The sequence below is a fragment of the Miniopterus natalensis genome, chromosome 10 (assembly GCF_054644295.1).
Source record: "Miniopterus natalensis isolate mMinNat1 chromosome 10, mMinNat1.hap1, whole genome shotgun sequence".
In the NCBI taxonomy this organism is placed as follows: Eukaryota; Metazoa; Chordata; class Mammalia; order Chiroptera; family Miniopteridae; genus Miniopterus; species Miniopterus natalensis.
The window spans coordinates 43,993,851-44,019,329 of NC_142090.1; the positions used below are offsets into that span (position 1 = coordinate 43,993,851).

The window sequence follows — 25,479 nt, forward strand, 5'->3', positions numbered from 1 at the left end:
GCACACTGAGAAGGGGACTCAAGTGAGACCTGGCAGAGGTGCTGTGTGACAGGAGTCTCCTAAGTATCCTCAATGTGGGAATGTTTGAACTGGGTCTTGCAAGGAAACAAAGCATTAACCAAGGTGAAGAGCGAAAGGGTGGCCGAACGTTCCAGGGAAAGAACACTGTGCACCAAGTCACAGAGGCTTGAAACAAAAGGCTCTCAGTAGTCCGGGGTGGCAGGAGGGCAGGATGCCTAGGGGGGAGGGTATCCAAATGAGCTGCAGCGCCTGGTGCCCTGGAGACAAGCAGAGCTGCAACAGATTCCTAGGGACTGATTCTTCTGCAGCTCAAAGGTGCTAGAGGCTATTAGACATCCCTCAATGCCACATGTCAATCAAAATAATTAAAAGCAAAAGAACCAGAAGCTGGTTCATATATTCCAACATCCATCTAGCTTCCCTCCCTCCCCCAAAAAAATCTTTTGATAAAATAAGATACAGTGCCAAAAGGATGTGTGTGTTCATTCAGTCTCATGACATCAGTGAGTAGAGTGTAGTTAAAAAATAAAAATAAAACTCAATCCCTACAAAGCAAAACTGAGTGATTGCTAACTCTAGGTAGCAGAGCATACTTGGGTTCAGCATCAGACAGACCTGATTTCAGGTTCTGGCTTCACTAATTTAAGTTTTCACCTCTCTGGACTTCAATTTCCTCATCTGAAGATGGAGTGATATTACCAATCTCATCATATTATTGTGAGGATTACACCATATAATCCAAGTGGTTTTTATTTACCAGATTCTTTCTTGCTTTTTAAAGTATGATCTTAATCCAAGGTAAGATGTAGATTATAATATATGAGGCTCAGTTATAATTAGTGGAGTAAAGAACAATCACAGATTACAGTTAATAAAAGACATTCTAGAAATAACAGAATTCCTACTTCATTTATTTTATTCATTGTACAAATATCTATCACATACTTTCTATGGACAGGCACTGCATGAGGTTTAGGGTCTAGAATAGTGAACAAGACAGACCCAGTCTCTGCTTTCATGAGGCTCATAAGCTGGTAAAGAGGACAATGTATTAAGGACTCCCTTCCTGAAATCTACCCATCTCAGACTCATCCAGAGGCATATTCACCATGGACTGACTGACCTAAGCTGGGTTGGCCATGCAGAACTTGTAGGTATATTATGGAGAAAACAGTTGCCGTTGTAGAAGGCTGCAGAAAGTTAAGGTGGTAAGGGTTAGCTTCTCCCCCGTTGCCTCACTTCCAAGTTGTAATGAATGTGGGTGTTAGACTGGAGTCTGCAACACATACAGGCATTTATAAAACATGTTTATCAACAAGTAGGGAGAAAACTATTTGGTAAACTTGATGAAGTCTCTAACTGCTTTGATGTGTTTCATCATACCTTGTATAAAAGGTTCACTTGAGGCAGCTGCGAGAATATTCCAAAGACAGGACTCTGTTTCCTTGAATCAGCAGCGGGCTGTTATCAGCCCTCTTAATACAGTTGCTGCACACAAGTCTCACTGGATTCCAATATCCTCTTTATACAAGGATGGGGATGTCTCTAAAGGCTTGAGGCCAGGCCACCTATCTTGAATACCTTTAATTTCACCAATAAGCACCCATATCTAGCATTCATTATACTAAGTCACAAGTTTTACCAACAAAAGCCCATTTTTTATATTCAAAACGTTGATCAAAATACCAGTAGCAAAAAGACTTAAAGTAACCACTTTGGGAGTGTAACCCTCTTGGGTGTACCCAATCCAGACTTTGTATTTTTTTATTCTTTTCTTTTTATCTTTATCGTTGAAAGTATTACAGGTGTCCCATTTTTTCCCCTATTGCCCCTCTCAACCTCCCTCCCACCCCATCCCGGGCCTTCAACCCATTATTGTCTGTGTCCATGGGTTATGCATACATGCATATAACTTCTTTGCTTAATCTCTTCACCCCCAACCCCCTTCCCTCTTCCCTCTGACATACGACAGTCTGTTGCATGCTTCATTGTCTCTGGTCCTATTTTGTTTGTCAGTTTCTTTTGTTCATTAGCTTCTTCTTAAAGAAGACCCTTCAACATTTCACATAGTACTGGTCTGGTGGTGATGAACTCCTTTAGCTTTTTCTTGTCTGAGAAGTTCTTTATCTGACCTTTAATTCTAAATGATAGCATTGCTGGGTAGAGTCATCTTGGTTGTAGGTTCATGCTTTTCATCACTTTGAATATTTCTTGCCCCTCCCTTCTGGCCTGCAAAGTTTCTGTTGAGAAATCAGCTGACAGTTGTATGGGTGCTTTCTTGTAGGTAACTAACTGCTTTTCTCTTGCTGCTTTTAAGATTCTCTCTTTGTCTTCAACCTCTGGCATTTTCATATGATGAATCTCGGTGTAGGCCTCTTTGGGTCCTTCTTGTTTGGGACTCTCTGTGCTTCCTGGGCTTGTAAGTCTATTTCTTTCCCCAGGTAGGGGAAGTTTTCTGTCGGTATTTTTTCAGATAGGTTTTCAGTTTCTTACTCTCTTTCTTCTCCTTCTGGCTTCCCCATAATGCTAATGTTGGGCCGCTTGAAGTTGTCCCAGTGACTCCTTACACTATCCTCATATTTCTGGATTCTTTTTTCTTTTTGCTCTTCTGATTGGGTGTTTTTTGCTTCCTCATATTCCAAATTGCTGATTTGATTCTCAGTGTCCTCAGTATTAGGTATAGCTACTATGTCCCCTGAAATTGGTAGAGTGGCTTTGTGTAGTGGATGTCCTGTAGGGCCCAGTGGCTCAGTCTCCCCAGTCACCTGAAGTGGGCCTTCTTGGTGTTCCCTGTGTGTGCTGTGTGCACTGTCCTGTTGTAATTGAGCCTTGGTTGCTATTGGCATCACTGGGAGGAATGGAACCCCAGGCCAGTCAGCTGTGAGGACCAGCTGAAGCTACATTCGAAGAGCTGATGTGCTGGAGACACCCCTATGGAGCAGGATTTACTTCAGTGGAGCTTTGGTATTCACCGAGTCCGCACTTGAGTGTGTCACTCATGGATGGGGTAGGGTTGTAATCAGCATGGTCAAAGCTGACCACCAGCTCCACTATTTCTGGGGCCTGCAGGGAGGTACAAAGTCAACTTCTGCCTATGCCTTGCCCAGGGCCACCCAGCATGAGCTACACAGCAATCCATAGATGGCTGGTACTTGTGCTGGGCTTGGCGTTGTCCAGGAGAGGGCAAGCTATGAACTAATGCAGGCTGCCGCTAGTGCCAGGCCTGGGGCCACTTATCAAGAGGTATGGGGCATGCTGAGGCTAGCTGCTGCTTGTTTAAGAGATTTTAAGAAAGTCCTAAGCATGTTACTAGAGAGGCCACTGGAAATGGTTTGGGTGAGCTTGCAAGTAGGGAGGGGCAGGGCCTCTGGGAATCACCAGGGCAGGGCAAAAGGTGTGAGTCAGGTTGATGGAGATTCAGAGAAGGCACCTGCCTGTGAGCTCTGGGGGGGGGGGGGGGGGGGTTCGTCAAAGGAGCAACAGCCTCTGCCAGCTCCTCTGTCTGGAAGAAAGCTGTCCTTCCAGCTGTCACCTTTATTCCAGGCAAGTTAGTTCCTCCCAAATGTCCCAGGTTCCTTCCAAGCTGCTGCTGAAATGCTGGAGCTCAGAGGGAGCACTTCTGAGCCCTTTAAGAGGAACTGCCTGGGACTCCTGCAGCCTCGGTTACCCTCAGTGACAGTCCCTGCTGTTTTTTACAGCCCAAGTTGTGGGGACTTCTCTTCCCGCCACTGGAACCCTTGGGGGCCCAATGTGAGGCTGAGACCCCTTGTTCCTTGGGAACCCCCCACCACCGAGATTCCCTCCCGGGTGTGGGCCCATAGTCACATCTCTGAGATTCAGCCCTGATCCACCGCATCTCTGCCCCTCCTACAGGTTTCGATGCTTCTTCAGTTCCCTGGTTGTATGACTTCTGTGCAGCTAGATTTCAGGAGGTTCTGAATGATGGTGGTTCTGTATTTTAGTTGTAATTTCGTTGTGGTTGTGGGAGGCAGCGAGAACCAGGTTACCTATGTTGCCATCTTGTTCAGAAACCCAGACTTTGTATTCTTGATAGCGTGTGAGCTGCTCACCCCTAGAAGTAAAGCCTAGAGCATTCAGACACAATGAAACATCAGTTATACTCAAGTATTTTCTCTTTCTCTCTTATTTATTTATTTACACAAGTAAATCGTAGGTACTATAACCATGTTCCATTTCTCTCTTCTATTCAAAAAGTATGATTTTGTGTATGTGGGAGGGGAGGGGTGAAGGCTGGATTATATCTAAAGTGGCCATAAATCCTGAATTGTTCCAAAGAGTCACAACTTATACCTATTGCCCTGGGGCCCACCCACTTAGCAGCCTTTTACTTTCAGAGGTGTCCAGTTAAGATGATGAAGTATATGGTTATTCTATTTATAGAAAGAATGCAATGGCACAGAACAAAGATAACAAACCTAGGAGAAGTGAGTTTAAATTCTCTCTCTACTAGTTTCAATAGGGTGGCCTTTGGGAAACCGCCTCCCCTCAATAAATCTTATTTTCCTCATTTGTAAACTGAGAATAATACACTTGCCTGCGCTCTCTCCCTAGTCATTTTTTTAAGGAAATACCAGTTATCCCATGAATGTGAATAAACTTTGTAGAGAGAGCAGCACTAACAAGAGTTAAGGATTATTCCTGTCCTTAAACCCAACCTTGGTTTGTGCTCTAGCTTGAGGGAAAACTAGCTTCAGTATATAGACCATGGCAGCTCTTTCACTTGTCTTCCTGGGGAATAGAGGGACCTGTAGACCCCTTCTGCCAGAGAAGTAACTAGCAGAACCATCTGCTTGGGGATTTACATTTCCGCCTTAACTCCATCAGAAAAGGGAACATGACCCTTAAAAGTAAAACCAGAAGCCCTTCCTTTGCCTTAAGATGCACTCATGTAAAATTTTTTCACTAAAAGTTCAACTTACCCTTCTTTATAAGTAGAATTCTTCAGAGTCTGAGAAGAGATCATAACCAGTGAGAGACGAGTGTGAAATCTCAACATGAGTACAGTGCCTTGTTGATGCATAGGTGTGGCAAATGTTCTGGTGGGCACAGTCACAGATGAGGGGGGGCAAGGGGTGGGATGCCCCAAACAGAAGTACTGTTTTGTAGAATTTTACTTTTTTCAAAGTGAAAATTGCTTTCTTTCTTATTACAAAAGTAATGCATTGTAAAAACTCCCAAAATTCCAGGAAATACAAGATAGTAAATATTTCAGTGTCAGTGTAAAACTTTCTAATCTTTTCTATGTGTATGTCTCTATGTCTACATATGTATACCTAATGCATATATTTTTTTAAATAAAAGTGGAATTCTATTATAGACATTGCTTTGAAATCTGCTTTTTTTACATATGAAATTATTGTGGGCACATTTCAGTACATATAGACCTGAATCATCATTTGTATAACTTCCCAGCATTCCATGGAATAGATGTGCCAATAGTTTACTTAACCAGGGCCTATTTGCTTGGTATTCACTTTTGTTTAGGGGCATAGTATCTACCTTTTGCTGGGCTGTTTAAAAAATCAATATAAGATACCTACCCCCAACACACACACACACACACACACACACACAGACACACACAAACTTGACACACTTTTCAAAATTCCCCCAGAAGTTTCAAATATCTTTATCTTCTTTGCACTTAGGTGGAAAGAAGTCTGACAGCTGAAGTGCAGACTAGGAAGAGCTGTAAATAACCAAGCAAAGGACAGCTCAGAGCAGAGCCCAGATACTGCATTTTTGCAAACTGCCTGAAGTGAGGTCAGCTTCTTTAGGAATAACTTCCTCATACACTGAAGCCCTGATCACTCACCGAGCAAGATTGCTGCCAGGAGCCTCTGTCACTTAATAGCCCTTCCAGCCTGAGGCCCAGTCCTCAGAGTACTCATTTCAAAAAAGAAAACTTGTACACGTGTGGGTATTTACACATGGTGTGTCCAATAATACCTCAGTATCATGAACTCTGTCACTGAGTCAAGCTCCTTGGGAACCCAGCCAGCAGCTCTGAGCACCCACTCAGCACCAATGGGGACACCCTTCAGGCTTTCATTGAGAAAAGCTTACACTTAGTTTATACATAACACTAGCAAGCTTGCCAGTCTGATTTCCAAGTTCAGCAAATTAGCACTCTGAGGACTGTGGAGGCAGCTCTAAGAGTAAAAAGTGACACCAGACTGCAGAAAAAGGCAGAAAGCAGGGAAGCTGAGGCCCCTTTTATGCAGGGACAAATACCTCTGCCTACTTAGTGTTTGCAAAGGGCAGCATCACCCATGATGGTGGGGCAATTGATTTAGTGAGTCCTGACCAACATTTTAAACAGTGGAATAGAAGAGAAGAGAAAACATCAGTGTTTTTTACTTAAAGATAAATATTGTCCTTTGGAATTTTTGTCTCATATCCATATGTGCATATGGATTGCAGTGTGAAATTCATTTCTTAAGGTGGATCAGGGTAAAAAAGTTTGAAAGCTACAGTTGTAGGCCCTGAAGTCATCACCATTTTATAACAAAGTATAGAAATGAATGCCCTTAACAGTGACCTTGAGTTATCAAAAAAGGATCAAATAAAGTTTAAAGTATGTAATTTAAAAGGACAAAGGACATACCCGGCTGGGCATGGCTCAGCAGTTGAGCGTTGACCTAAGATCGAGGCGATCGGGGTTCGATTCCCGGTCAGGGCACATGCTCGGGTTGCAGGCTCCATCCCCAGTCGGGGGTGTGCAGGAGGCAGTCGATCAATGACTCTCTCATCATTGATGTTTCTATCTCTCCCTCTTCCTCTCCTTCCCTCTCTCTGAAATCAATAAAGATATATTTAAAAAAAAAAAAAAAAAAAAAAGGACAAAGGACAGTGGGATGAAGATCTTTTAGAAAGGTTCCTATTACACAGTGCCTACAACTTTTTTGAAGATTTAGTATTTTAAATTTAAGGGGAAAGCCTTTCTACCTTTTCCCTAACTTGAATCACAAACATAACTTTTAAAAACACCAAATTTGACCTGGGATTTCAGGGAGCGAGGACACCAAAAAATATATAAAATAAAATATTTAAAATCATTTTTTAAAATTAATTAAAGCACCAAAGTTTATATACATCTAACATAAAGATATTCACCTTGCCCGGCCAGCGTGGCTCAACTGTTGAGCATCGACCGATGATCTAGGAGACCGAGGTTCGATTCCCAGTCAGGGCACATGCCCGGGTTGTGGGCTCGATCCCCAGCAGGGGGCAGGCAGGAGGCAGCCAATCAATGACTCTCTCATCGTTGATGTTTATCTCTCTCTCTCCCTCTCCCTTCCTCTCTCTGAAATCAATAAAAATATTTATTTTTTTTAAAGATATTCACCTTCCAGGTATACCTAATAAGGTATGCATATATCTTTGTGGTGCACATTAACAGGAACGTCATTCGTTCATTTAAAGCCTGCATTAAAAATGCACAGCAAGGCTTCTCTGCTCTGGCTAGACATTGGCCTACAAAGATAGATGAGACTCAGAGCCCTGGCTGGTTTGGCTCAATGGTTAGAGCGTTGGCCCACCGACTGCAGGGCATGTACCTCGGTTACAGGCTCGATCCCCAGCCCCGGTCAGGGTGTGTTCAGGAGGCAGCCAATCCATGTGTCTCTCTCACATCGATGTCTCTCTCTCATCTCTCTGTTTCCCTTCCACTCTCTCTGAAAAGCAATGGAAAAAATATCCTCAAGTGAGGATTAAAAAAATAATGAGAATTAGAACTGGCCCTCAAGGAACTTACTGTCCAGTGATCCAGATTTCAGTCAACCCACATTTATTGACCTTCATCATAAAGTCATTTTGCATATTGTGGCATAATACTGATTAAGGCTGATTGAAATTGACACTCTCCTGAAAAATCTAGGGTATGTGGCTCCTATATGTGCAAAACTGGCCTCACGGCTTTGGTCATGAGCTCACATCACAGAGGATTAAGCCAAAGCCAGTCTCAGGTAAGATCAGGCAGGTTGGCTCAGTCCCTGTGAACTCAGCTAACAGGGCAAAATTAAGAGCATGGAGTTGAGCCCTAGGTTCTGACCTGGAAGTAGGCAGGGCAACATCGAGGGAAAAGTCAAGTCCACAGCCAATGCCTGTCACAGCTGCTGACATGCCTTTCTGTCACCCTTGCCTTTCTGTTTCCTGACAGTTCAGGCCTCCATCCTTTTCTGACTCCATCCTTTTCTGGGTCTGCCTTTTTTTCACCAGCTTTCCACACACCTGGGCCATGTTTTAAAGACCTCACAGGCCCCCAAGAGCTTCCTTCTCTGTATATATGCTCTGATGCAACTCCCTTCGTTGGGGCCCGGGCGTGTCTAAATGCCCACAGCTTGGGCACAGGGCCCCAACTTTGTCTCCATCAATGCTGTTGTCCTCAAGAGCTGGATGTACTGTGCTCACCAGCCTTCCCAAAACCTCCGTATTCATTGACAAAGGATTGTCTGGCCTATGGTAGAACTACCTTTGTTAAGCACACCAGTACCAACTAACTACAACAAATTTCTGTTAATATTCCATATCACCTATCAGCCTACTTTTACTAATTTGATATTACAAGTTTGGTTGCCATGCCTCACAGCTTTTCAGATGTCTTGATTTTAAATAGCCTACCTGTCTTCCTTAAATATATCAGACTTGTCAAACCATGTGTCCTACTTTTTGGTTTAAAAAACAATAACTGTCTCTATGCTCAGAGGAATCACAGGTACATGAAAATACTGTATTCTACCCACATTGTATCTTGTGAGCAAACGAGTTTTCCTGTCGAGACTGTTCTGGTGTACCCAGTCCTCATATTCTTTTCAGATAGCAATGGATGCAAATGTCATGTGATTACCAAAACAACCTCAAATAAACCGGTGAGAGGCACCACCTGTGCATCTCATGTACCCACAGAGCTTCTCCAGTTAACAGGAGACATGCATTTCATTCGTGTTTACGACCTAGGATGCTTTAGTGACATTCAACATAAAGGCCACTTTGACACCCAATTTCTATGGCCTTTGGTTCTATGTTTTGTTGTGTCTTGTTTGCAGGGAGAAAGAAAGGGAGAGGTAGATTCATGAGGTGGTGGCAGAACATTCTGAACTTTCTAATCATCACCTCCTGACTATCTCCCATCTTTCATTCCACATTCAGCGTCTCTGGTCATGGCCCTGAGCCCTTGGACATCCTGACAGATGTCTCCATTCACCCCTACAAACACCTCAGCATCTATAGTAACTCACTATCATGTTCCCTCAGAGGAAATGCCCCAACCTGCAATGAACCTGCCCATGTGTATCACATACTAGTAATGGCATCCCCTAACAAACTGTAAGTGTGCCCACTTGGCACAGATGAGGCACATGACAGTGGAACCTTTCATTTGGTGCAATGTTTTCAGTAGCCTCTGTTGCAAAAGAACTCAGCAAAAGCACAACTTTGAAACACCACACTGAAGAATATATCCACCAACCATGTGCTGAGCCACATCCATTCCACATGCGAGGCAACACACCTGGAGATGCAGGCTATGTAATGTACCTCTTGGCAGGCCTGCAGGGCCATTGTACTCTGGCTCCTTAGAACAGGATTGGGTGAGGAGCCAGGGGTCAGCACGTGGGTGAACTAACCAAATCAAAGGACAAGGTGCAGACTGGGCAGAGATGGTTGCTTTCCATTCATTGAAATCAGAACTCTGGTGTGCAGATGTCCGAAGCTGCCAGTGTGGAGGAGAACCCTTTGGCGTGAGGGGGTTGCAATCTGAACTGCTACAGAAAAACCATAGAGATAGGGAGTCTTGAGGACACCAAGAAAGAAGATGTGATTTTATAATAAAACAACTTTACTGGCCTTTTTAGTTCTATCATTGTGTGTCCTGGAAACACAGTAGAAGCAAGTAAGGAGGACTGGGTTAGGAGTTGGGAGCCCAGGAGCTGTTTGTGATGTACAGTGTGGCCTTAGACATGATTTGTGGCCTCTCCAAAATCTCAATTTACCTATCTGTAAAAATGGGACTAATAAAGCTTTTAAAGTGTTTTGTGAATAATAAAACACCACACCAGCACAAGTCATCATTCGTGAGGCTAAGACCAAGGCTTCTCAGAGCTTCATTTTGCCTCCTTTTAAATGGGGATAATAACACCAGCCCTCCCTATCTCTCAGGATGCTTCTGAGGATCAAATAATAGAATCTGTGCGAAGGAGACATGGAAACCATGGAGTTCTAAGTGAGCAGCAGGGCTCACAGAAGTTCCGAGGCTGCCTTAAGGAGTCAGTTTCCAGCCAAGGCCAGGACTGGTTTAAGACTCACTTTGCCAGACCTGAACCTTCTCACCAATGCATCCCTTCCCTCTTCTCTTCTCCAACCCCTCAGCATTCCTCCTCCCCTGCTCCTTCCTTTGTCTTGGGTGCTCTGAGTTGCCTTTGCTCTTCTCTCTGGATCTGTCATGAAACGGCTGGATCTCATTCCAGGGGGCTTCATTTAAGATCCCAGTGAAACCATTTCTATATATAGTTTGTAATAAAATGTGGGTTCCTTTGGGAGGAAAGGGGCAGCCTCTGTGTGGGTTCATATCCACCACCATTGCACTGGTGACCCCCCAGAACCAGAGGAACTACATTTACTTTCCAGAATAAATGAGAATCTGGCCAAGGTTACAGTGGCTTTTACAAACAACCCTTTTCTACGTATTACTTTCCCCTAGACCTCTAGAGTGGGAAGAAACAATACCTAATTCTTCGAATCAGAGATAGATAATGGATGGAGGGATAGATGAATGGATGGACTGCAGGGGAGGGAGGGGGTGAGAGTTGAGTTCACTGGGCAGTTTAAAATTTCTCATTCTTGCATCCACATCCCAGTTCTCAGATAACTATAAAATTTTATCTGGTTAATTGTCTTGGTCCTAAAATGAGACGATGCTTGATGCATCTGAGAAAGTAATGGAAAACCTTGTGAAATAAGTGGTTTAAGCATTCCCTTTTATTTTATTTTGTCAGATGAAAATACTTGATTCACTATAACCGGAAGAGAGCACAGACTCCAGTTCTGATGTGGGACAAAGGTTGATCCTAGCAATCTTAAACTCAAAGGGGAAAGGGAAACCTTTCTCAGAACCAGGTCAGAAATAGCTGCCCCTCCCTTTGCTTCCTACCTGGCTGGGTGGCTTAGGAGCTGGGAACTTGGAAGTCCCTTTCCTGTGTTGTTGTTGCTTTTAAATTGATTTGGGGGGAGGGGAGAGCAAGACAGAGACACATCAGTTTGTCGGTCCACTTATTTATGCATTCATTGGTTGATTCTTATATGTGCCCTGACCCTGGATAAGCCCCAACCTTGACGTTTGGGGAGGACGCGCTAACCAACTGAGCTACCCCGCCAGGGCCCCTTTCCGGCGTCTTGAAAACTGCATTCAGCACGGCCCCTTTTTTTCTCCTATGGGATTTACTAACTAACAAATTCCAATGCCCCTGCAGTCACTCCAGATGTGTACCAAGGCCTTGGCATTTGCAAAATCTCTTAAATCAATCTCTAAGTAAAAGATGCTTCAAGGAAGCAACCCTGTCAGTTCCTTCTAATAACCGCAGTTTGTCATGTGACGCCTGCCCCTCCCCCCATTCTCTCCGAAAAGCCCCCACCCACCCCACCAATAAACTAGGTTGAAGAGTGTCCTTTATCTGCCAACATCTACATTTCCTTCAAGGTGGTAATCTTTTGCTTTCGTTATTTAAGGTTTGTTTTATTCTTAATGGTTACCCAATTGCTGTGGGGTTTGCATAAACAGTTAACAAAAACACGGCGCACGAGGCAGCCGTTTCGCTTTCCGTGCTTGTTGTTCTTGGCACTGGGTCAGTTCTGTGAACTTCTGGTGTCCAACTGGTAGGACCTGAAACTCTGTGTTTAACAAGTGCCTGTAGTCAAAACAGTTGGCGTGTGCGCGGGGATAGCTGGTGCTGACTGCAGCTGGTCAGCCGTGGCCCTGGACCGTGCAGAACACCGAGTCGGTGCTCCTGTCGGGCTGGGCTTTTGTTGTTGTTTAGTTGTGGGGTTTTCTTTCTTCTTTTTTCTTTTTTTCTTTCTTCTGACGGCATCCGTGCTAATGTGGATCGCTTCAGGTTCCAAAAGTACAACATGTTTACAGTCGTCGTAGAATCAGATTAAGTTGGCAGCCTGAGTCTCTGTAAGTGGTTTTAGTTTACATTTCTTCTACTAGCAGGATGTTTTGCATAATTTTGCTGATCCTAGGTTATTTATAGACTTTTTCGAAAAAACGGGGATGCGTGCGTTTTCTACCCTGACTGTGAAAAGTGAAATCCGTTTCTGCAGTTAGACAAACGGCAGTGTATGTGCAGCAGAGGGTTATTTTAACTCCTGAAAATTAATTTCTCCGCCAGGTCATTTGATTACATTCCGGAGCATACGCTCGGGCCGCCGATATCAGATTCCCTGATAGTTGTCTTAGGACGTGTTGTTTTCCTTTGGTCGGTCACAAGTGGAGTAAAATGAAAGTAATGAAGCCATTTCCTCTGGGGCGCCCCGGGAGGGTGGATGCAGTGATTGGGTATTGTTTCAAACGTCCAAGTGGGTTTGCGATGCTTGTTTTGTCCAACCCGCAGGAGCAGTGCTAGCTGGTGTCCCCTGCCTGCCCAGAGCCGGTCGGCGGGACTCAGAGAGCCTGGGGGAGGGGCAGAGGAAGGCTTGAGAGCCGCAGGAAGTTATTGGGTGTTCAAGTTTGTCCTCACCTAAATGGCAGTGATACTCAGGTGTTTATAGCACTTAAAAAAATAATCAACTGCCAAACGTTATACCGGATAATGCATTCTGTTTGATTTTATGGTCTGGCCTACCACCTTTGGGGGTGAGTGTCTGAATGGGAACTAAAGCACGTTTGAAATCACTAAGCCAGAATTAGCACTCTATGAAAGGGTTTCCCATAATATTTACTACCACACTTGGCTAAAAATTGCTCCACTTTGCCCACTGAATGACTGTGTAATTAAATCAGCCCTTGACAGCTACCTTGAGCACCTCCCATCTCTGTGTCAGCAGCTCTTGGAATTTGCATGGGTAAGTAGCATGTTCATCAGCATAATGAGTGTGGATTCCCAGTCTAATGGTCCAGGAGAACGTTGTAAATGAGACACTTCATTGTGCCTGGGGCTAAATATTTTAAACCAAACAAATCGAAATCGAGGTAGAAAACATTAAGCATACTTTGGGCCATGAAAGACCTTCTAAGTCAGGAGTTTGCCCTGATCCAGGTCTTGGGTCCCTCACAGACAGGTCCAAACCTCCCCTCACCCCAGCATCACCGACTCACACACACAAATGGAAATGGAGAGTTGAAACGGAAATTTCCAAGGTAGTAAATGTGACCATTAGGCCGAGGCTTGGCGGAGTTATAACTGCTGAGTGCTGCCAAGAGCAGATTTCTTTTTCTTCATGTTTCTCTCATCTATGAAAGCAGTGGGGCTTGAGGGATTTTATTGGGGGGAGGGAGAGTTTGTTTTTCTGGTCTCTTCTAACCTTGCTTGCAGAGAATAATGATCAGCCTGCCTTGCTTTCAAGAGCATGCACGGTGCTTTCTCATGCTAGCCTCACTGAGCTGGTGAAGGACAAGGCTAGCCCTTTTGTCTCAGTAGGAAAGGCTGGAGCTGGAGCTTTGGCTTGGCTTGCATAGTGGAGCTGCAGAGTTTGAACTCAGGACCACATCACCCATTAGACCTTCACCTCCTCATTGCCCCATCCAAACTGGGTGAACTGGCTGCACTGAAGATGTTTCATATTCTTTGTTCTAATTTGATTCAAATCTGCTCCATGGATGGGACCGCTATTACACTTCCCCTTTCCTCCTCCAGTGGATCAGGTTGGGATAGAATTTGAGACCCCCCTTTTGAAAGCCTCAGGTTTGAGGTGTGTGTTGGTTTGTGTGCATCTCAGCTAACAGTGATTATGGGGGCTCTCGCCCCACTGTGTAAATAACCTCAGAGTGAATGAAGAGACGCGAAGGGACCCTTCAGGCCTTTATGTGGGACTTGGAGAACGATGGCAATGAATACTGAAAGGTTTCCCAGTCATCCTGCCGTGGAACTTTTGCATTTGAATTGGTCAAACCCGCTATCCTTGGGAAAGTAAAGGCGTTGCCATTTGCCAGCCTGTCAGTTCTGTCCCCTAGAGCATGTTGCCCCTCCGCTTGTCTGCCTGACATTACCTTTTAAACACCCTCCTTTCTTGCTTTGATTTCCCTCCCACCCCTTGCCCTCCCACCACCACCACCCCCAGCCAGGGGAGAGATCAATGTTGGATTGATCTTTGAGTCCCACCAACCACTATGTCTGGGCCCCTTAGCAGTAGTGAGCATTTGTGGGTTCCTCTCCTCTCCTGGCCCCCAGGGAAGTGGTTCTATCTACCCCACACTCAATGGGAAGCCCAGGATCTAGCAGAGTCTAGGAGTATGAGGGAGGACCAAGGCTTCCAGGTAGAACCTGGAGGTTGGGTGGATCCCTGGTGAAAAACAGCATTGGGCCAGATGGTCTGATTCTGTTTGTCATACCTGTGAATGTGCTGGTGGCTACATCACTGCCATTAGCCCACTCATCCCCATGATCTTATCTTTTTCTGGAAGGATAGCAAATGACTAACAGATTCATCATATCCCACAAAAGGTAAGAGGCCAAATAAGAAAGTAAGCTGATAAAAGTTGGTTTCTCCCACGCTGTGGTTTAAAGTCATGCTGTTTCAGACCAGCTGCTAGGCACCTGTAGACTACCTCAGCCTCAGGCCTCCAGGGCAGGCAGGATTTGCCAAATGCCAAGAATCAGGAGACTGTCCCCACCTTGACCTTGCTACAGTTTGCCATTGGCATGGCACGCTAAACCAAGGAGGAAGATGCAGTCAATCTCTTGTATGTCAGAGGTTAGGAGTCCCTTGTCCTCTACCCTCCATACTATACTTTTTCTCCCTTATCCAGTTACCATGAATAGTTTTCAGGTAAACCAATTATATTAATTTCCCTGGGCTTTCACAACAAAATACCACAGACTGGGGGACATAAACAACTGAAATCAATTTTCTTACAGCCTCCTGTAGAGGCTGGAAGTCCAAGATCAAGGTACGGGCAGGGCTGGTTTCTCCTGGGGCCTCTCTCCTTGGCTTGCAGATGGTGGCTTCTTTCTGCTGCTTCATATGGTTGTCCTTCTGTGTGCATATACCCCTAGTATCTCATATTCTTCTTATAAGAACACCAGTCATTGGATTAGGGCCTCACCCTAACTGGCCTCATTTTTACTTAATCACCTTTTTAAAGACCTTATTTCTAATACACTTACATTCTGAGGTCCTGAGGATTGGGATTTCAACATATGAATTTAGGGTAGGGGTTCAGAATGTAGCTCATAACACCAGTCTCCTAAGCCTGGTCCTGCTTGAACTTTGCTGGCACAGCATCAGAACACTGCAGTGACCACCATGGTGCAGAGGTTCATCTGGGACTCATTCCTGCACATCTGCATGTGTAGAACCAAGCACCATCTCTCTGTGTGGGTGCATCATCAAGGAAATGCAGTAAGAGAAAGACAAGAATATGTTCAAATGTCACAAGAAATCACCAGTGGCTGTGAAAATTTGAGTTAGCTTTCATGTGTCCCATAATGATTTTTAGGTGACTTCAGCAGCCCACCTATTTTGAGGGAGACTATTGTAGGGGTAGGGTTAGTGAGAGAGTAGCTTGCAGACTAGTGAGCTCCAGAAGTCACCTGACAGAAATCGGTACCTTCCCTCTGGGCCTCTTCCTCCCGGTGGCAAACTCCCTGATCTGTTAATAGATTCATTAGCATGATCCTCTCAGTGTTTTGCCAACAGTTAAATGTAGATATATATTTTCAATCTGCCCTCAGCATTCATTGCCCCTGGAAGTTGGGAAACCAACTTTATATGGACTAGGAGAGGAGAATTTAGCCAGTTATTGCCTCACATTTTAACTGCTGCTCTTTTCCCAGGAGGATATGGTAGGCCATACCAGTTCTCTCTCCCTCTTCCCCTGCTATGGGACATATTGACTCTGAGATGCTAGAGACCTACAGGTTAGCCTCTGAGAGCCCTTTGCAACCTAACCCCCATCTTGTCTCAGTGAAGATCATTTCTTCCCTGAGGCAAACATCCTCAACTAAGACAAGAATTGGGTTCCTGGGGGCCTGCCCTGAGAATATCCAAGCCAAAAGCCTGGTATTCTTAGAAACTGCCATTCAGGATAGAAACCCAAGAATTAGTTGGGGTCAAGCCACTGGAAAGCTAAAAGCAACCCTCCCAGCCCTTCATTACCTGCCTGATCTCTGCTGCAGATCACTCAGGTCCTGGTCTCAACAAGGTGATGATGGAGAGACAATGGTGCCTGCAGGGTAGTGGAGACTATTACCCTTTATAAGTCAGCCTGGGTTTTGGTCTAAGATGAGAGAGATGGTGATTACTGCTGGGAGAGGAGATCTGAAATCTGTTCCATTGCAGCAGTCCAGCTGCTCTGTGCTGAAAGACTCCCTTCTGGCAGCCTGCGTGCATCTATAGGTTCTTCCTTGGCTTAACAGGCAGGTTTCTACCAATGGAAACAGTATCTTTGAGAGATTTATAACAGTAATAATTATAATACTCTTCTTTTATGTTTGCTTAGCCTGACTCAACTTTTAAACCTCTTTTATGTGCCTGATCTCATTGACTCCCCTCATGGCCCTGGAAGGGCAGGTATTGTTAACCTCAGAGCATGGAAATTCTAGAAGGATTTCCAGGATTCAGATTCCAACTCTTGGATGCCAGTGCTTCTTCTATTGATTTCAACTTAATGTCTGTATTTGGATACCAATAAGGAGGGTAGTGTCTAGGAATTGGAAAAACAGGTGTGTTTTTTCTATTACTGTATTTCTTTTCTGTTATAAAGGTAACATTTGATTGCTCGCTGTGTGCAATGCACTGCTCTAAGAGCTTTCCTCTTAGTCTTTTCAACCACTGGTCAGAGGGGACTATCATTAGCCTCATTTGTCAGTTGTCCATGAGATCCTTACCAGGGAAGATGAAGAAATGTGGGTCAAGTGACACACCTGACCTGAATGGCAGGTGGCTTGGTAGAGTCACACTTCAAGAGTGTTGTTCACAGGTCACTGTTACGCTGTGGGATATATCATGTTGCATACTTGGCCCTGTCCTCTTCCACATTATAAATGAGGATTTGGAAAAAGAATGCCATTAGTGGCAGTCTTATCAAGTTTTCAGGTGGTAGATTTGGGAAGGAAAATGGTTACGTTAATGGGCTGGGGTCCAAAAAGATCTCAGCAGGCTGGAACAGTGGACTCACTCCAACAAGGTGAGATTTTTAAAGGATACCTGTGGATAAGAGGCTTGGCAGCAAAGTGTATGAAATAAGACTTAGGGGTGATGCGGCTACCAGAAATAAAATGTTTAGGTTGGCTCTTCAACTGCATTAATAGGAAAATAATATCCAAAACCACAAGGAGCTGCTCAGATCCTGTCTGTAATGCTCTCCCTTCTGAGTGCCACAGTTTAGGAAGGACAGCAGGAGCTAAAGAGGACCCAGAGATCAGGAGGAATCATGAAAATGATGTCTTGTGAGGAATGGTTTTTAAAAAACACATCTGGGATATTTAGCCTGGAGAAGTATTTCAGGGAACAAATACTTGGCAAGGTGCTGCATGGAAGGGGCACTGGACTGGTTCAAGGTGACACCCATAGGACAGAAATGGGACTAATGTGCAGGCATTACAGAGCAGCTCCGCGTAGGGAAGAACTGTCGCCGGTGTGCACTTGGAAAGCACCATCCACTCATCAACCTGCAGTGGAAATGCCAAGCTGAGGCAGTGACGACAGCCCCAGGAAGGGGGCCAACGGGTTAGCAGAGAATGATTACCTGTGGGGTTTCTTGCCTATTGGCGTCTGTTACTCTGTCCCATTTTAGGGTTTAAGACCCGGGTCTCTTTGGTGGAAACAGTTCCATCATTGGAATGGTGATTTCTGTGGTGAAGATGACTGCTGTATCAGGGATGAGGGAGCTGCCAGATGTGAGCTGTGCCTCAGTGTCCCGTTTGTAAATAGTGCAGCCTGCCGCATGCATGTGTGTGTGCATGTGTGTTTTAGACAAATAACACTTTTCCATGAACCTGAATTGGCCATGTGTAAGAACTGCTGTGCTGCCCTGGCCAGTGTGGCCCAGTTGGTTGGAGTGTTGTCCTGTGCACCAAGAGGTGGCGGGTTCAGTTCCCGGTTAGGGCACATACCCAGGTTGTGCATTTGATCCCAGTTCGGGATGTATGCAGGAAGCAACCCATCAATGTTTCTCTCTCTCCCCCACCCTCTTTCTCTCTGTCTCTCTCTCTCTATGAAATCAATTTATTTTTAAAAAGAACTGCTGTGTTGGAGTGCCTGTCTGCCCTTTGTCCTGCTGGCCACCTTAATTACCTTAACTTAAAAATTACCTCCTTTAAGTGATTCCAAGAAGGGCTTTGAAGGTAACTGTCAGTTATTCTGAAACTGATTATTGTGTTTGTGGATTGTGCTGGCCCTTGTGTTCTGCAGGGCTTTTTTTATTGAGGTGAAATCCATGTACAACATAAAATTAACCATTTTAAAGCGAACAATTCAGTGGCATTGTACATTCACAATATTGTGCAACCATTACTTCTATTTAGTTTCAAATGTTTCATCACTCTAAAATAAAACTTCATACCCATTAAGCAGTTATTTCCCCATCTGTCTCCCCCGAGTCCCTAGAAACCACCAATCTGCTTTCAATCTCTATGGATTTGCCTATTCTGGACAATCATATGAATAATTCATACAATAATGTGACCTTTTTTTCTGGCTTCTTTCATTTGCATAGTGTTTTCCAAATTCATCCAGTTGTAGCATGTATTAGTATTTCTTTCTTTTTTTATGACTGAATAATATTCCATTGTACGTATATACTACAATTTGTACATCCATTCATCCATTGATGGACATTTGGGTTGTTTCCACCTTTTAGCAAATGGTGCTTTTATGAACCTTCATATACAAGGATTTGTTTGAGTTCCTGTTTTCAGTTCTTTGGGGTATATTCCTAGTAGTAGAATTGCTGAATCATATGGTAATTCTATGTTTAATATTTTGAGGAACTACCATACTGTTTTTCATTGAGGTGGCACCATCTTACATTCCCACCAATTGTGCTCAAGGGTTCCACTTTCTGTTTCATTTAGTTTTGTTTTGTTTTTATATATAACCTTCCTAGTAGGTATAAAGTGGTATCTCACTGTGATTTTGATTTGCGTTTCCCTAATGACTAATAATGTTGATCATCTTTTCAAATGCTTGTTGGCCGTATGTATATCTTCTTTGGAGAAATATCTGTTGAAGTCCTTTGCCCATTTTTTTATTGGGTTGAACCTGCCTGTTTTTGTATTTAGGATTAAGGTTTAAAATTCCTACTCCTCAGATGATAGAGCAGTATAAATATTGCATCTTTTTATCTTAAGCCATCTGTTTGCTGAGAACTTAGGCCACCTACTTATTACCTTGGCACCTTCAGTGAGGAGAGAGAACAGGGTGAAAGAGGCAGGGCAGAGTGCTCCAGAAGGACCTAAGGGCTCTGGGAGAGCTGACCCATGGCAGCTGTTCAAATCTCCGTCCTCCAGCTCATCCTGGAACTATCAGAATACAAATTCTAGGAAAGCTGTTCACATTTGTCTCTGGAAAGACTCAGGCTCCTGGGCCATGGGGCCTGCCCTTTCACCTGTGTTTCTTCTAAGTATTGCAACATCCAGCAGGCCTTCTCTTGACTCTGAGTTGGGGAAGTGTGCTCATGAGCCCTTGACCCACTGGCCTAGGGTCTGGAAGACAAGGCTCACAGCCTTACCCTCAGGATCAGGCTGTCTCTGGCCAAGGACAGAGAAAGGAGGGTTAGATGCTCCCTCCAGGGTAGCTAAGTCAGGTGCATAGTCAGGTCACACCCCCTTGTTCCCACTGGATCCATTCCAAAGAAATGGAATTGTACAAAACAGTTCTGCTATGCCATCCAGCACAGCCCCCTCAGAAATCAGCAAAAAACTGATTAATTATTCTTCACTCTGGGAAGAAACTCTCTACAAGAGGGGAAAAGAAAGCCAAGAACCCAGAGGCCCAATGTCATGTTCTCCTGAATATTTCTCCCGTGGGAGACTCCCTTACTCTGGCTTTGGTTACGTTGTCAGCTGCTGACAGGATGGTCCCAACCTGAGACAGCCTCACAAAGACAAGTCGGCACTGACTAGCTATGTGGCATGGTTCGAAATGATGCTACCTCCTCGCAGTATGAAATGCTCTATAAGAGCCATACTTGTGGGTGTTGGAAACTTTTGTCTCTTAACAGTTTGTTTTTATTTTTTCTTATTAAAAGGCATATACTCAGCCCTGGGAAGTGTTGCTCAGTGGTTAGTGTCAGCCCATGCACCCAAAGATCTCAAGTTAGGTTCCCAGTCAAGGGCACATACCTGGGTTGCAGGCTCAATCCCCAGCCCAGGTCAGGGCACATGTGGGAGGCAACCAACCCATGTGTCTCACATCAATGTTTCTCTCTCTTTCCCTCTCTCTCTCTGTCTCTCTCTCTCCCCTCCTCCTCCTCCCTCCCTTCCATTTCCTCTAAAAATCAATGTAAAAAGTATCCTCAGGTGAGGATTAACAAAAAAGCAAAACAAAACAAAAAGGCATATACTCCTTAGCCAGGGTTAACTAAAGATTTATCAGGTAATAGCCATATTTTACAAAGAAATGTTGGATGAAACACAGGAGACATCTAAGTAGAAGAGAAAACGGCCCAAAATACACTCTACCACTGGGTGTTTTTTTAATTGAGGTGAAATTCACATAACAAAATTAATCATTTTAAAGCATGCAATTCAGCTGCACTGAGTCCATTCACAATGTTGTGCAACCATCACCTATATGTAGTTCGAAAACATTTTCAGCACCCCCCAAAGAGACCCTATACAATTAAGCAGATACCTCCCACACCCTTCTTCCTCCAGCCCCTGGCAATCACTAATCTGCTTTCTGTCCCTGTGGATTTACCTATTCTGGATATTTCATATCAATGGAATTGTACAACATGTGACTTTTTATGAACTGTTGTTGTTGTTTTGAACCCTCCCTGCCCCCAATCTACTGTCCTTTGCCAGGATCAGGGCATAAACTTTTGAAATGTCCAGAATGAATGAAAACTCCCTGTTTGAATTAATAGTTGAAATGTCCCACAAAAGTATTTTTTCATCTTTATAATGATGTCTCTACTCTCCAAAGCAGATTGCGAGGTATTGCAGTGGACTCTGCCCATCAGGATGGACAGGCCCTGAGGGAAGGGGGAGTAGAAAGTGTGAGGCTCCTGCAGGCTGCCTGGGACCAGGTGGAGGAGAGAGAAAAGCAGCTCCGGGAGCCGGGCCCAGCAGCTCGCACGTGGCCGTCACACTGTGGGACTGTAGGAAGGCCCGGCCCTTCCCCAACAGGGACTGCTCCAGTCAGCCTCAGAGGAGCCCGCTGCCTCTGACCACACCTTGTGTGTGCGGTTCAGGAAAACCCAAGTTCATCTGCCAAATTCAGGATACAACCCTGACTGTTCCGGGCTTTTCTTTCTGCCTTTCCCTAATCGCATCTGGGCGTGCTCTCTTAAAGGGGAAGTGGTGCGTTCTGACTGGCCGGGGCGCTCCGCCAGAAGCCAGGAAACGTCTCCCACAAGTCTCATTGCCCAGCGTGTCACAGGCTCAGCCTCCTTATCCTAACGGCAAGGCTGCCTCCCCGGGATGTGTAAGTGTGAGCACAGGGCACATTGGCCACAGCGGATGGCGTGGGGCTGGGCCCAGGTCACAGAGTAGAGAGCCTGGCAGGCGGAGCATGCTGTCAGCCCACGATCCAGTTAGCGAGCCTGAGCTTTAGCAGAGCTGGTGCTCCTGGGCCGTGGGCTGGTGCCAGAGCAGAGCCAGGGCTGAGGCGTGGAGTGGGGAGAGTAGCTGCCTCAGAAAGAGGTCAGGAGTAGGAGGCTGGGTTGGGGACCAGTCTATTTTGGACAGAACTTCTGGAGGCACAAGCCTCGGGGCCTGGGCAGGAATGGAGTGGAAAATTTTATAGCACACCTGTCATAGCACCGGGGAGCCAGCTGTAGTGAACCTCCCCAACTTGTCACCCCCCACTTCTCTGCTTTTATGTGTAGCTCCAACTATAGGCATTTATCTCTTTGGCAGTTATTTTTCTTTGTTATTTGTATATGTGATTTGTGTTAAGAAATGTTACAGGTCTCTTTTACTCAAACTTTAAAATTGCTTGAAACTAGTGACCTGTGTATTTCCTTCTGTCCTGTTCATGGATGGTTCTGGGTCCAGTGTGTGCACAGTGGGCCCTGAGTAAGCCATGGTGGCCCGCCTGCTGGTAGGCTGGCTGGCTCGGCAAGGTGATTGGCAGTGTACCTGGCCTGGCTTCTAGCTTGGCCTTAGTTTCCAGTGTGCCCACAGAGAAGTTAAGGGGAAAGCTCACACACACGCAGGCACTCAGTCAGTTGCTAACTCAGTGCCACAAGTGAGTGGCTGGTAGGAAAACAGACCGTTGCTATATTTTAGATTCCTTTCTGCCCTAGGTTCTTGTATGGTGGGAATAGATGATCTTAAATCATGTAAAAAGCTTTGTTTTCACCCAAATAATTCAGACCTTTTGCTCCTAAAGAAGGGGGCAGAGGGAAACAGGAGACTGGGGGTGGGGAGGAGTGTGTGTCTCTGTTGGCATATATTGACAGGGCACAACCACACCCTATTTCAAGACAACTTCCTGTTTGCCACTGCCAACTGCCACTCCAAGGAGAACAGAAATGGTTCCGTTATTAGTGGCTGCTGTAGGACCACAACAGCCTGTGTGTGGGGTGAGTGGTTCTGAGTGACGCTGTGAGCTTAGCAGTGAGTTGAGACTTTGCACCTATTGTAGGAGATAATGATCCTGCACTCTTGAACCTGGAGGTCGGTACAGATAGAAATCAAGCAGCGGTAGCCTCTCCTTGCTCGGCCTGTGTTCCTTAAACAATATACTCCAGTAGGATTCTTGTAAATGGAATAGTTTTAATGCAGGGAAGGGAGAAAGCAGAGAACCACCCACTTAGGATGGTTCTACTACTTGTGTTTTGTTTTAATGTACATTTTCATGTCTTAGGGGAACTTATATGAAGTGCCTGCTTTGAGTTTGCACTGTGGTAGCCACCTTACATGTGTTATCAGTCCTCACAACACTCATTTCTTCAATAGTGAACTTAGTGAGTGCCTATTAGAGCGAGACCCTGGGCTAAATGCCAGGATAAAAGACTGAACAAGACACCTGGCCTTGAGGAGCATTCAGTGACAGGATGCCTAGCCCAGTAAACCAATGATCACAACATGTGATATGTGCTAAGATGCACCTTCCCAGTCAAAACTCTATGATGTAGGCATTGTTGCCATTTTTATAGGTAAGGAAACTGGAGCTTAAGAGGTTAAAATATTTGCCCAAGTAACAGAGCTAATGAGTGACAGAGCTGGGATTTGGGCCCAGATCTTTCTGATTCCAAAGACAGTGGTGTTTGGTCCATATTGCCAGTGCTCCCAAAGCTGGCGCAGAGCATGAGAATCACCTCAGGACCTTTAAAAACATACAGATTTGGGGGCCCTGGCCCTGCTGCCCCAAGAGCCCCCTGCTGAACCAGGTGGCCTCTGAGGTGTAAGTGTGGCCTGGATACTTTCTCTGCCTCATGCATCAGGATCTTCCCTCCTTTTCTTGAAGTGTGGGCAAGGCATGCCTGTGACAGGGACAGAACTTTTTAATATGCTTAGCCCAAGCACCTGGGTAAAGGCCACTGATGTTGCTTGCCTCAAGACAGTATTGGGAAGAGTCAGTATAGCTGTTCAGATATTTTTTACATTGGGAATCCCTGTTCATGTACCTTCTCCCCAAAGATCCCTCAGCCTGTGCCTCCTGCTTTGTGAAGCTTCAGCTGCCTGCTACACCTGTCCCTTTGGTGCCCCTAGGGCCGGGATGATGACAGCTGTACCATCTTCAGGTAGAATCCAGCAGCTTATCCTAAAACTGGAAGCCACCACTTTTCACCTAAGTTGTGGTGGCTGCTATGTTTAAACTAGTGTGACCTGTGCAGTGGGTATGTTGGGCAGTTGTGATGGGAGGTCACTCTGATGGAAAAGTTCCATGCCAGTGGAACTCCTTGTCAGCCCCTCCACTCCATCCTGCCGCTGGACACATGGGGCAATAAAAGGCCTAGTTAAGAGGACTGCAGAGTCCCACAGAGCAGGAGTGCTGTTCACTGGCCTCAGATCCTTCGGGCAGCAGCTTGCCTCTTGAGGGGAGCCTATTCTCCACTGCTCAGGGTGACAAAGTGGTGGCCAGGCCAGGATCTTGAGAGCGTCTCCCTGCCCTGGGGGAACCCTTTGCAATGACAGTGTCTGGTTTGTCACCACCTTTGTATCTCAGTGCCTGGCACATGGTAAGTGCCAAGGAAATGAGTGAATTAATGAGATTTTACTTTAACACATTTTTCTCTCCTTCCCACCTTTGTATTTGTACCTGCTTTCTCCCCTTTGACCTCTCTGGTTAAACACGTTAGTGGTTTTGTTGTTGTTGCTGTTTGTTTGTTTTTAACCTTTTTCTTGTATGGACTTTAACAGCTTTAACAAAAACAAAGCCTATTAAAAGCAGTCCATCCTATATCCTTCCCATTTCTTCATCTAAATACCTTATATATTCATATAGATAATATATGTGTATTGAGTGTTTCATGTTTTTATAAAGTAATGATTTGTGTTAACATATTTTTGTGATATTTTTAGTTTTCTTGTTTTTTTTTCTTGTGGATTTGGACTTTCTTGTATTAAGGGAGCTTATATGAAGACCCTACTGTGAGTTGGCATTGTGGTAGCCACCTTCCATGTGTTATCAGTCCTCACAACACTCATTTCTTCAACAGTAAACATAGTGAGTGCCTATTAGGGCAAGACCCTGAGCTGAATGCCAGGGATAAAAGACTGAACAAGACACCTGCCCTTAATATTTTCTTAAATTTGGGATAAACCTAATACCTGTCATTTTCAATTATTTTATTAAAAATCATTCAGGTTGATTTTGGTATTTTTTACTATCGTAAACAGTGCTGCTGAGACTATCTTTGAACTTTTTTGGGGGGGGGGTATTTCCTTGAGGTCTATTTTCCAGACTAAAATTACCAGATTACCAAATCAAAGGCTATAAGTGTGTTTTAGTTCCTTTTATTATCACCAGGTTGCTCCCCAAAGACCTATCATTCCTTGAAAGTACCCCCAGCAGGGTGGACATGTGCTTGTTTCCGCACAGGTTTGTATTTGCTGTGCGTTGTTGTTTTTTTCTTTTAGATAGGTTAGGTGTCTAGTGGGGGCATCC

The 25,479-nt window shown here is 44.9% G+C and overlaps 1 protein-coding gene across 4 annotated transcripts in view; it reads left to right on the forward strand.

The window, feature by feature from the left end:
• ATXN7L1 (ataxin 7 like 1) overlaps window positions 1–25,479 on the forward strand; it is a 230,687-nt gene that overhangs the window by 145,525 nt on the left and 59,683 nt on the right. Inside the window, exon 1 of one of the 4 annotated variants that reach the window (XM_087821098.1) lies at window positions 11,753–12,214. The exons of the other annotated variants lie outside the window; for them this stretch is intronic. The gene's annotated coding sequence lies outside the window, so the exon portion shown is untranslated. Of the gene's footprint in view, window positions 1–11,752; window positions 12,215–25,479 lie in introns of those variants that run through there. 4 annotated transcript variants of the gene reach the window in all.